Here is a 13,818-nt window from a genome sequence, read left to right on the forward strand (position 1 = left end):
TTTTAAATCATAACTAGTTTCAGTACAGTTGGTTTTCTTTATAACTCTATTTTTAAAATTTTTATACATTTAAAAATATTATTCTTAGAAGGAAACTGCAGTGAAAATATGGTTAATAGGAATGTATACATAGAGCCTAAATCAGATTGCATGCCATCTTGAGGAGGGAGGGGGAGAAAAATTTGAAACTCAAAAGCTTATGGAAGTGATAGTTGAAAATTTAAAATAAATTAATTTAAAAAAAAAAGAAAATTATAGGCTTCATCCCACTGCAAACACAGAAAAAGGTTAAGAACTTCTGGTCAAGACTTATAGTTTCCATCTTTGTGAAGACTGGAAATTCTGCAACTTATAGTCTCTGAGAGTTGCCTAAGGGGCATTGAGAGATTAAATGATCTGCTCATAGTCACACAACTATTATATGCCAGAGGAACGATTTGAAATAAAGTCTTACTACCTACAAGGCTCCCATCTAGTTAGAAGCAGACCAGACCATGGCTTCTTAAACATTTTCCATTCACTACCCCTTTTCACCCAAGAAATTTTTACATGACCCCAGGTATACAGGCAAATCAAATAGGTATATAAATCAAACATTTACTGATGATAAATCATAAATAAATTTATTTTAAAATAATTCTTTGCTATACATATAACTTTACCATTTATTAAAGATGAAAGCAAATTTGAATACTAATGAGAAGGATGTACTTACTTATTTTTACATAAAGAATTAAGTTTTGGTGGAATATCTGATACTGCAGGACACAGAATATCTTTAACATTTTTCAGAATTGATCAATATTTTGATTTTATAATTGTCAATGCTGAGAACGCTACCTTGCATAAATATGTAGTATAAAATGGCAGAAGCATGTTTAGGACCATTTAAGAAATTGTTGGAAATTCTGTCCTAATCCCAAACCAAAATTCATTTAATGATTTTGTATGTACTGTAAAAACACTGCAATTTATAAAACGTAATAGTCTCAAATCTGAGCCAAGGTGTTTCTGGCAGCACTCATTGACCTTGCGTAGTGTGACAGCACACACAGTGCAAAGTGCACATGTTGTGTGTTCAGAACTAAGGCTGCAGTGAAGGTGTGTGATGCAACAGGGGCAAGCATTGCCAGAAACACCTCAGATTCATTAATTTTAATTAATTTTTGGTCACTGCACTTTCAGAAACCTTTTATTGTTGCCAAATTTTTTGTGACCCCCTCATATTCAGTTATGCAACTCTATATGGGGTTGCAACCCACATTTTAAGAAGTGCTGGAGTAGACCAGTTTGCCCCTCATTCCAGCCCCCCCCCCAAAATCTAAACAGATGGATGAGAGAAAGGGCTCACCTGTTGAGGTGTGTGTGTGTGTGTGTGTGTGTGTGTGTGTGTGTAATTCGGAGAGGATAAGGAAGGCCATATTGATAAGATAACATCACTGTTGGGCATTGAAAGAAGGAAAAGATTGCCATAGGCAGAAATGGTGGACGAAGGAGTAGAAATGCACAGGAGGGAGAGAGTAGATAGTGGGAAAAGAGGAAATGAATGACCAGCTGTTCAGATAGGTTTAAACAGATCACATGAAGGGGACCAGTGTAAAAAACAAAACAAAACAAAACCAAAAGCCTGAAATTGTAAGCTGAGGTCAGAACATACAAGCATAAGCAATGTATATTTTATCCAGGAAATAATGGCAACTCACCAAAGATTGTTTGAACAAGACAGTGATGGGAATGGACTTGATTGGAACAAAACTATTTCAGAGGTAGTGAGAAAGATGATTGAAGATGGGAAAGGCGAGGAGACTTATTATACACACCAGTCATGGATAGATCATTGGAGTAGGTACTCTGAGGTATACCAAAGAGAAGAACAATAATAACTAGCATTTACATAGCACTTTAAGGTTCCAAAGTGTTTGACAGATACTATCTCATTTGATCCTCATGACATTCCTATGAGGGAGGTGCTATTATAATTTTTTCCATTTTATAGGTAAGAAAACTGAGACTGACAAAACAAGGTTAAATGACTTGCTTAGAGTAACACAGCTAGTGAACATCTGAGGCAGGAATTCAACTCAGATCTTCTTGGCTCCAAGTCCAGAATAGTTCTTGTCTTCAAAGAGCAAAGAGTCCAAGAGGAGATAAGAGATACACGTTAACAACAAGAATACTAGGCAGAAGGGGATAAAGTATGCTAAAGGAACACAAGGTGTAGTCAAGTTATAAGAGCTATAAGAGTTGTAAGGACTGCAGAACTGGAAGGGAGTTCAAAGGTTATCAGGTCTATCCCCAAAAGTGCTTGGTCAGCCAGATGCTGCGTTTAGATATCTAGTCTTGGGGAGCTCTCTACCTTCCTCTCAACCACTCCTTCCCTACTCTTGAAAGGCCCTAATTGCTATGGAGCTGTTGCTGTTGTTTTCCCCATTCACATCAAGCCAAATTCAGTCTGTCTGCAGCTTCCACCCATTGCTTCATGGTTTTATTCTGGCGCCAAGCAGACTGATTTAATCCCTCTTCCACACGACAGTCTTTCAAAGACTTCAAGCCAAAGATCATATTCTTCTAGAAAAAAGCAGGTACAACACAGGAAGACTATCAGAGAAGGGTGAGCTCACTTCAAAAATATTGAATGCTTCACAAATGCCTATTAACATCCAAAAATGTTTGTTCCATTTTTCCTATGGGGTTAACAGGGAGGCAGTAGACTAGTGTCCAAATCCTAACTCAGATGCTTGAGATTTCTGTGACTTCAGGCAAGTCAGTTACTACTCCTTGTCCTCAGTTTTCTCATCCGTAAAATGAAGGGACTAGATGAGATGTTTACTGAGGTCTCACCTAGCTCTAAATATATGATCCAACAACTCCATTGCAATTAGGTCCTACCCAACACAGTGATAGATAAAGCAATTGAATACAAAGAGACTTAGAATACTGTTCTAATCCTCAAATAACCCATAGAGGAAGTCAAATTTAAGTGGAACCTTAAATAATGGACATGTGGAGAAGGGCAGGGTCATTCAATACAGGGATTTCAATGTGAGCAAAGATATGAATGAATATGGCTTGCTTAAGGTGAATTCTCTTAGGAGCAGGAAGGATTTTTCAAGACTTTTTGCCCAGCTCTCTCATTTCATAGATGAGAAAATAGGTCAAAAGCAGTTGAATAAATGGAGAAAGGTTTTTGAATTGGGTAGTTTTAAGAGACTAGATTAAATATTTTGGAGGAATCGGTTTATGGAGGGCTATAAATGCCAGAATGATAAGTCTGGATTTGATCCCATAGGGAATGGGAGCTATTGTTAAGTTCTCACTATAATATTCTCACCTCATTTCCATAAAAGAAGGAGACTTTGAACAACTACACTCAACCCTAGTGATGGGGGTTGGCAAAACTCATTTTTTACTTCTCTGAAAATACCTGGGAATTTTGAGAGAGTCAGTAAAAATCCAAATTACCAGGAGCTTCCAGAAGATATTGCAATGTGGCCATTCAGAGCTCCAGTTGACTCTGCTTGCTTGTTTGGTGAGCCAGATGTGCTCCATTTTGATGTGGCTTTTATGAAAATTCCTGTGAACATTTTATAGAAGGAAGCGGGAACAGTTTGTTTTTACCAAAAGACCACCTATTCATTTTTCCTCTTTTAAACTAACATAAAATAAAATAATTCATTTCAGAATACTGGATTTATGGTGTACAGGGATTGCTTTGCTCTCTTTTCATGCATGTGTACAATCTTACCATTCTTGAATATAACTTTGTGTGAGCTTTCCTCCAACAGAACAAACAGTCCTTTATAGAAATGACGCTATTATTCTGAAGAAAGAGGGAGGGAAACCCTCCCAAAAAAAACCCAACAACCCTGGAATTTTTTCTTGGAAAATACCTAATCCCCACAGCAGGTTGGATTTGTTGTATGCTCTAATAATCATTTTCATATGGCTCTAAGAATGCTGGGTAAGGGCATTTGATTTTTTCACTAAGGGTGTTCCAATCACTATCCAGAGAGTCTGGTCTTTCAGGGATTTTTTAGGATTTAGCACAACCTTGACAAAAATATGCTCTTTCTGAATGCCACAGGGCTCTGAAGTTGCGGTTTGGGGTGGGGAGGGCAAAAGGGAAGGCTGTTATGTCTATATTCCTATTGATAAAGACTCCTTTTGAGTAAGATTCCTTCCCCAAATGATACACTAAATGAGTCCTACACGCTTATGGTAAAATTTTAGGGTTTTAAGTTTATCAATCCTGTCTTCATACTAGGAAGTTGTTCCTTATAGTATGTAATGGAATTTTGAAAACATGTCTAAGGAAAAAAATGAGAGGTCAGTATACCTATCCACTCAATTCAGAGCTTTGTACAGCATTCCCAGTAGGCACAGTTTCTACTTGATTAGTATACAGTAGTCATTCAAACATACGGACAAGGGAAGGGAGAAAAAATTCAAAGTTATCTAAGATCATGGGATCACAGATTTAGAGTTAGAAAGGGATTTTAGAAGCTACCTTATACAGATGAAGAAACTGAGTTCCAATTTGCCCAAAGTCACACAGGTAATAGGTGGCAGAGTTAGGATTTGAAATCAAGTCTTATAAGGTCAAAGCTAGAATACTATCCATCCTGTCATTCTGCCTTCCCTATCTAGGGGCAAGACCACTGGCATGGAAAACACATGCTTTAGGAGAAACTGCTAGATGGACTTGGAGCATAAAGATTGACTGGTTCTCCTGACTTTGTTTCTTGTCAGACGGTCAGCCAATAAGCATTTATTAAATGCTTACCACATGCTAGACACTATGCTATGCTACTTACTAGATGAGTGATCACCAGCAAATCACCTATTCTTTTTGGCCTTCTATTTCTTCAGCTATTTGGTATTTCTGGTTCTTAATATAATGAGCCTGTGAACCCAACAGGGCAACCTAAAAACTTACTATTGGTTGGGGTAGAGGGGTGTAGAGAAGAGCAAGAAGAAAAACAACATGTTGTTAAGGGATGAGAACTAGGCTTCTGGCATAGACCACAGAGAGGGTGGCAAATGGGATTATAGCCAGGAAAGTAAAGAGGTTGGGCTAGAGCCTTAATGGGAAATGGGGGTCACAACAGTAGCTGGATCCAGTATTAGGAGGGCTTAAATATAGCAGACTAAATTCAATTAACTTCAACAAGAATTTATTACATGCTTGCTATGTGCCAAACACGGTGTTAGGCACTGGGGATAGAAAGGCAAAAATCACCCCTCTCCCTACCTTCAAACAGCTTACATTCTGTTGAAGATGAATGAGGAGACATTCGTAGACAATAAATAAAAATAGACATAAAGTAATTTGGTGGGTGGCAGGGAGTAATGTACATATCAGTTATGAAGGATAGTTTGTTAATAATAAGATAGGGGTTCCAAAGGATGCAATAGAAGGGTATGGTAAAGAGAGATTGTGCATAGAAGGGATGGTGTTGACTTGTATGAGTATGAGTGAGTGGTGGTCAGTGACTCAGAAACATTTGGGTTTTGAGTGGAGCCAAAGGACAGTAGATCAACATTCCTTCAAGTAACCAATTATAATACTGACTTTTAATCCTTGAGTAAAAGATAGAAAAAGGGTGAAGATGAGGTATGGTGCTACAGTACACCTATAACCTGGTCCTGCCCAGTGGTCAAGGAAGAAGTTAATGGAATTATGCGACCTGGCTGTTACTATGAGGATGACGCATACTTGAGTTACTTTTAGGAGAAGGGAACTTATGGAAGGAGCTATTTCATATATTTAAACCTGGTATTTTGGAAATTGCTACTAACTGGCTGTGTGACCTTGGACAATGAACAAATGGACAATTAGATGAATTAATGAATGAAAAAGCATTTATTAAGCATGATTAAGTATTAATACATGTATCAATCATGGTACTAAGCTTGGAGACACAAATAGAAAAAAAAAGTGACCTCAAAGAGAGCATCTTCTACTTGAAATAGTCATTTAATTCTAACATCTTTTCCTTTTCATATAACATGAGGATTTGAAAGGACAATCTGTGAGGTTCCTTTCAATTCTGATACTTTATAAATCTATAAGCTAAATGCTATATGAACAGTGAGATGCCACACCTTTTAAGTCAGTCTTAAATAATCTCATAATCTCAGATTCAAGTTTATTTAGTCACCAAAACAACGTATATTAGAAAACAAGAGTTGAAATGTAGAGTGAAGAAAAGTAAAACATCAAACAGCTGGAGAATGTTAATAAGGTTTGGGATAATAGAAGATTGAAACTCAGGAGTGTGGCTTTTTATGAAAGAAATCCTCCTTCTCTATGGGTTGTGACAGTGGAGTGAATAAACCTATGATCTTTCTAGTAGGCATAGAGATTGAATATATCTAGAATGGTATGGTATATACTGGCAATATAAAGACAGAATAAAAAAAATCCTACCATCTAGGAAATAACATTCTATCATAGGAAAAGCACATATGTGTGTATGTGTATGTGTGTATATACATATACGTACATGTGTATGTAATTGTTATTTATGGGATGTAGATTACATAAATGATACTACATATGTCTGTATTTGTATATGTTTGTGTATATTTGCCCACATAAATGTATACAAGTACTCTACAAAATAATTTCAGGAAAAGGGAACTAACAGCTAGGAAAGATCTCCAGTAGGAGGTGGTGTTTAAATTGAGTTTTGAATGGAGCTAGAGATTGTCAGAGGCAGAGGTAAAGGAAAAAGTTCATTTCAGTTATTGGGGACGACTGGGTAAAGGTGTGGTGAAGGGAGATAGAAAGTTTCATGCAAGGAACAAGTAGAGTAATGTATAAAAAGCCTAGAAAGGTAGTGAAGAGTGGTCAATGTCAAACAAAGGTGTTTGCATGTTATCCTTGAGGGCATAGGGAATCAATGGAGTTTCCTGAGAAGGGGAATAGCATGAAGTGAAATGCTATAGGAATGTCACTTTTTTGTGTGGGATAGACTAAAGACAGGCGGGAATTGAGGCAGGGAGCTCTCTCTTTACATCTCTGGTTTATTGCAAATGTCCATACGGAACAATCAACCAAGAACTTGAAAACTCATTAATTTTGACACAAGGTTTCATAGAAATTCATTTTTTTTTCTCTGTCACATTCTCTATCCATCTTTCAAATGACTTGCAGACCTAGTTGGCCTGGCTAGATTTTCTAGGATTCACACAAATAATTCAAGCTGGGCTGCCCTCATGAAGAAAGAATCCTGAAAATACAATGTGAAAATGTGTTTATAGTCATTTCTTTTTAGCTACATATTTTAGTATTCTGAGGAAGGCATTAAAAAGCAATTAATAAGCCTTTTGGCTGCTGACTTGGTTTTGATACTCAGAGAAGATTTTGAGGGCATAATTCAACTAATGAAAGAGATCTTTGTCTTCCCTTCTTCCCCTAGCCACAGCCCTTTTATTCTGCTGAATTGCATAAACCATATAGAAATTCTAATGGAAAGTATCTGTGTGGGACAGATTCTAGCAGTGTTTTCTGAAACTGGAAAGGATATGTGTGTGTGTGTGTGTGTGTGTGTGTGTGTGTGTGTGTGTTTAAATACATATTTATAAGTAGACTCCATGGAGATTGGCTAGTACTGACCAGTTGGGGATCAAATGGAGATTTGAGATCTCAACTGTCCACAGTAGTGGATTCCTGTAAATTTGCTTCTATTCCATCCATGCACTTAAGGCAGTGAGAGATGCTCTGGAGGCTTTAACCACTCGCTCCCTCACAATCTTTTGATGTTTCTATTAGCCTGCGTAACTGTAGCTTCCACTATCCCTTCATGCAGCTCTCAGAGTATGAATTGTCCCGGGGTTTTCTTCAGTATGTATCCAATGAAATGAAAATAGATGACAACATGACACAAAAATGAGGAGGTACTCAATGTAGGATGGAGACCCAGGAAGCCATTTCCAGGAGAATAAGTATACTACAGCACCAATGTAGCCATGGGGATATTGGGGCCCCTGTCTTTCGGGTTCCCGTCTCTACATCTTAAACAAATACCTGTGTTACTTAATTGACTGACAATGGAGTTGTTTTAAGGACAGTTATCATTAGTTTTGTTGGGCCAGAGATTCACATTAGCTGGAGTGACCCATTGAGTAAAGGTTTAGGAAATAATTTTGATTAGCCCTGGCCTCAGACCCAGGAGACTTGGGTCCTAGTCTCAGTTCTGCCCTTCATTAATTTTATGATCTGTCTTTTTTGAGCTCCAATACATACATCTATAGGATAGCTAGGTGGTGCAGTGGATAGAGTGCTGGATCTGCTGTCAGGAAGATCTGAGTTCAAATCTGGCCTCAAACACTTACTAGCTGTACGGTCCTAGGCAGGTCACTTAACTCTGTTTGCCTTAGTTTCCTCATCTGTAAAGTGAACCAGAGGAATAAATGATAAATTGTTACAGTATTTCATCCAAGAAAACCCCAAACAGGGTCAAACATGACTGAAATGACTGAACAATAACAACAAATATATATCTATAAATTAGGAATGACATAACCCATCAAGGGGTTGCCATGAGGAAAGAGCTTTGCAAACTATAAAGCACTAATCAAAAATATTAATCTGCTAATTACTTAAGTGACATGTCATGAAGTACAGGTCAAATGGCATTGAATTGGGAATCATGAGACTTGGGTTCAAAACCTGATGCCTTTCATTATTTCCCTTTTAATGTGGAATACATCACCTCTCTAGGTTTCAGACTCTTCATCTGTTAGGTTAGTGTATATCTGAGGTGTCAGACATATCACCGATGGGCTGAATGTAGCCCATCACCCTCCTAAGTGGGCCTGAATCAGATTAAAATGGAGCTGGGAAATATTTAACAAAATAAATAAAAATATAATAAAATGTAGGTAATGCTAATATGTGGTTCCCTAAGTCAGTATACTGCCTGCAGTGATCCTTATATATTAGTGGCCTCTATTTCTATTTGAATTTGACATCACTGGTGTAAATCATCTCTTGGGTCTCTTTTTTAAGATCAAATCTAATGATCCCAAACTCCTTTCAAGAGAAATTAGGCCTATGCCAGAGCGCAAATGGGGATTTTCCAGGTTGCCTAGAAAAGACTGGTTTGCACTTTTGCAAAGTAGGAGGAGAGAAGGCAGGAGCAGGTGCTTTAACTGGGGATTGCCCAACCTTGTGGGTTTAACCATATCATGTCTGGATAGGCAGCTAGGTGGTACAATGTATAGAGTTCTGGTCCTGGAGTCAGGAAGATATGAGTTCAAATCTGGCTTCAGATACTTACTAGTTATACCACTCTGGGAAAACACTTAACCTCGGTCTACCTCAGTTTCAATTGCAGTATGAGGATAATAATAGCACCTCTATATCCTAAGGTTTTTCTGAGGATCAAATGAATTAATACAGTTAATTCTCAACATTTTCACATTTACTTTTATGACTTCAGGTATTCACGTGATTTTATTAGTAATCTCATTTTCACTTTTGTACACATTCATGGCCATGCATAAGAGAAAAAAATAAGATGCAATGAGTGCAAGTGTGTGGAGTGATTGGTGTCATACTAGGGTGATGTGGCATAATTGAGCAGCTGGCTAGAGAAATCAAGGATGCAGATCTCTTCATTGATTGCAGCCTCAAGGTTAAACAACCACCCATCTCTGCTATGCTCCCATACTCCAAGACCCTTAAGGATCTCAAATGGTGCACAAAGCAGGCATTGGTGATGGATTTTAAGCTAGTGCATCCTTCACCTCCAGTGCTATCTACTAGCCATGAAGGACAGAGTATCAAAAGTGATGTTGAGACCTCTCTAATTTCAGTGTTTTCTGACAGCAGCCACTAAAGTTCCAGAAACTTCTCCCTTGATTTTCAGAGGGTGGCCAAGGTAGAGAGTTTACAGCAGTATAGCACATAGTACAATTCCTCCACATCACTATCTGATAGAGTGGGAGGTAAGATTTGGGTTAAAAAGTATTGTAGTTTAGAGAATTTTATTTGCTAGATAGTATTTATGGCATTGTAAATTTCATGTGTTATGAAAAGTGAATATTATCTGAAATTAATGTATGTTTTTAATTGAGATGTTAGCATAAAAGGTCACAGAATTCTAGGGAATTACTAGTGAGAATAAATGTTTTGCATGCAATCAATTTTATTTTGCATACTTCATTTTATGGGTTATTTCATTGTTACTATGTTAGGAAAAGTACCTATTATCAGAATTAATGTTTTGTTATGAAGAATTATGTGCAGGAAAGTATATTTTCAGCAATCTCTAGGGAAATCTTACAATTTTTGGTGGTTGTAGGCACATAACCCCTATTTTCCATAGGCTCAATGTATCAACAGTCATGTTTTTCACTTTTGTGCAATTTTCTAATTCCAGATTAACTGTCTTTGTCAAGTGCTTAGCATTGTACCTGGCACACAGTGGGAGCTTAATTAGGGCTTGTTGCGTTCCACCCTTCCTTATTTCCATCTGTGTTTCTCTTGATGTAAATGGGGAAATTCAGGTACAAGGAGCTAGGATCAGAACTTCCAATTCCCCTCCTTTCTAGGCCTCTGTTGTTCCTAAACTGTTATACTTCTTGCTAAAGTAAAATATTTAGTTTAACCTGTGTGTAAATACAGTGTCATCTGAGAGGAACTGAGAATCCCAGAATCCTAAAGCTGGAAGGGACTTTAGAGAGCATTTAGTCCAACCTCTTCCTGAACAGGAATACCTTCTATAACATCCCTAACAGGTAATCATTTAGCCTTGGCCTGAAGACCTCCAGAGTCAGAAAGGCAGCCAACTGATTCTCAAGGAATCTCATTGCACACTGGCAAAGGACTAATTGTTAAGAAAAATTTGCCGCCATCAAGCCAAAATCTGCCACGCTGTGTCTTCCATCCATTGTTCTTAGTTCTGCCCTGTGGAGTCAAGTAAAACAAGTCTAATCATTCTTTCCAAAGATGAGTCCTTTAGAAATTGAAGATAACCATAATCATCTCTTTCTACCATGTTCTCTTCATTTACCTAGTCACCGCCAGTTCCTTTCCCCTCCTGATGATCATGGCATATACTTCTGTATCTAAATCATCAAAGCTCTCTGTAAAACATATTGCCCAGAACTGAACGCAATACTTGAGATATGGTTAAATCACATCTAACTGGGGAGAATACATGGTTCACCAGAATTCTTCCAACCTACGTCCACTTACCTATCATGGGGTTTGAAATTCCCATATAATTTGCTCCTTTCACAATAATAAGTATAGAAGCAGCTTTAGGTATGGATTCAAATAGAAGAATTCTGAAGTCTCTTCCAACTCTAAGATTCTATGATTATATTTATGTGTATGAAGGATAGGGGCAGTTGACCAGGATAACCCTGACAAATTATTCCCCATCTCCAGTCCAGCTGAAGAAAACACAGAAGAGGCAGGTAAAATAAACAAGGCTTTACTGTGTTTGTTAAACAGATTTCAAAAAACAGTTTTCATTTTGTTATCCTTTTTACAAACTGTGAAGAAGATCTTGATGAAATCATAAGTGCAGATTATCATTGTCTGCAAAAAGATACATCATACCTTGTTTGGCCTTTCAAAGTTAGATTACCAGTTCTGGAGACAGTTGAGGCAGGAGAAATGTATTGAATGTGACCCCTCACAGTATAAGAACCAGCTATAGAGAGAGATTCTGGCCCTTGAGAGATTATTCTTTACTGTTTCCCATGCATTACTACTAGAAAGGAGACAGGAGAGAGGTTTTTTTTTTTTTCTCCTCCCCATACTGGTCATGGAATCTCATATCATACTCTTAAATATAAGACACCACAATGAGCAAAAAGTAGAAAGCCAATCAGTAGAGACAGCAGAGAAGAGAGTAAAAAATTCTCTTCTCTCTGAAGAAAATGCCAACTGTCAGTAGAGAAGAGAACCAAATACAGATTCAAGCCCCAGAAGATGGGAGTTGAATTGAAGAAAGAAGCGGAGCCCAGCAGAGCAATCTGTCTTCCAATATCATTGTAGCCAGAAGAGAACAGCTAGAGGACAGGGTAAGAAGATAAAAGACATCAAGACCCTTCAGTGACAAACAGGTATTTTTGCCTTGGTCCTATGTATTCTCTATGCATGTGCCTCTCTAATAATGTCCTTTATGTATGTGCTCACTCTTCTCACCAATGTTAAGGGTATTTATGGGAAAGAGCATCCCAATTTTATGAAGGGAATATTTTGTGGCTAGTATTCTTACTATACCTTTGCTTTGAACTAATAGTCTACTGAGTGACTTAAAGGTAAATTCATGGGTAGGGAATCATAGATTAGGAATGCAGACTTACAGAATACCTTTGATATGGTGGGATCAGTCCTCTCACTAGGAGACCCAACCTATGTCATTTGGAGGTAGAAACTCTGTACTGGTGGTAGAAAACATGATATTACATATATATATATATGTATATATATATATATGTATGTATATTTCACAGATAAGAAAACCAAGGATCAAAAAGTAACTGGCAAATGTGGGACTAGAATTGAGGTCTTCTGACTTCTATTCCAAAGTTCTTTCTACTATATCCTATAGTCCATCTTAGTTCTTGTTAAAAAAGAAAACATTATCTGTGAGGAAAAACAAATTAGTCAGTCATCTATGTCTTAACAAAAGTTAATTAATACATTAGTCAGTCACTTAGAAGACCACAGGGGGATTCAGATAAAAGATATACAAATTTTGTTTAGGTGTGGGATGTGAAAACATAAAGAAAAAGAAATCTGGATAGGTCCTATAGAAGGAAGACTGCTGATTGATCTTCATTCTACTTGAAGAGGCTCCAAGGAGGTTGCCCATATCTTTGTCCAACTCACACTTCCTCCAGATGTCTTAATGTATAGTGATATCATGGTCCCACATGAGCAACTGAGATAATGGCGTTTCTGCTCAGACCTGAGCTTACACATAACCACTATATCCCATTACCCGGAAGTACTTCCACTATAATGCCTAAGCTACTCACCGATAGTAGTTTATTCATTATGCATTAATTTGTACTATAGACACTTATTAAGCACCAACCATGTATGAGGGATACAGAGAAGCACAAATCACAGCTTGTTTCCTCTAGGAGTTTATAGCCTAATAGGCAGATATGACACATAAGAGTAATAATACAAATATAATATGTATGAAATAAAAACAAGGAGTTATGAGCTCAGAAGGAAGTGAGGTTCTTTCATGGGGTTGGAGTAAGGGAAAGCTTTATGTAGGAGCCTCTCTCTCTCTCTGTATATGTATGTATATACATATATATATATACACATACATACGTATATATGTGTATATATATGTACATATATACATATATGGAGAGAGACAGAGAGACAGAGACAGAGAGAGACAGAGAGAGAGAGCACACATAGCTTCGAAAGATGGGGAAGATTTCAATAGATGGTTAAGGAGAGATCAGTGGATATGTCTTGGAGAAAGACAAAAGTATTTTAGGCCTAAGGAATATGTATGTGTGAAAAGGTGCAAAGGTCAGAATATTCACTTGTAGGCAATAGTGAATGATCCAATTTGGTTCAAGTATAGAACAAATGAGAAAAATTAGTGAAAATAAGGTTGGATAGGAAGATGGAAACCAGAGCCTTGAATGCCCAGCTAAGGAATTTGTATTTATCCTTGCCTGTTTCTTTTTATCATCTTTTAAGCCAAAAATAGCCCTTGAAGGGATGACTAATAATTCCTTAACATTTAAGAGTGAAAGAAAGATTAATTCTTTTTCCTTTGGGACTAAAGGCACTGAAGATAGTCCTGCCTCCTTCAT

The sequence above is a fragment of the Vombatus ursinus genome, unplaced genomic scaffold (assembly GCF_900497805.2).
Source record: "Vombatus ursinus unplaced genomic scaffold, bare-nosed wombat genome assembly UNPS02014786.1, whole genome shotgun sequence".
Lineage (NCBI taxonomy): Eukaryota > Metazoa > Chordata > Mammalia > Diprotodontia > Vombatidae > Vombatus > Vombatus ursinus.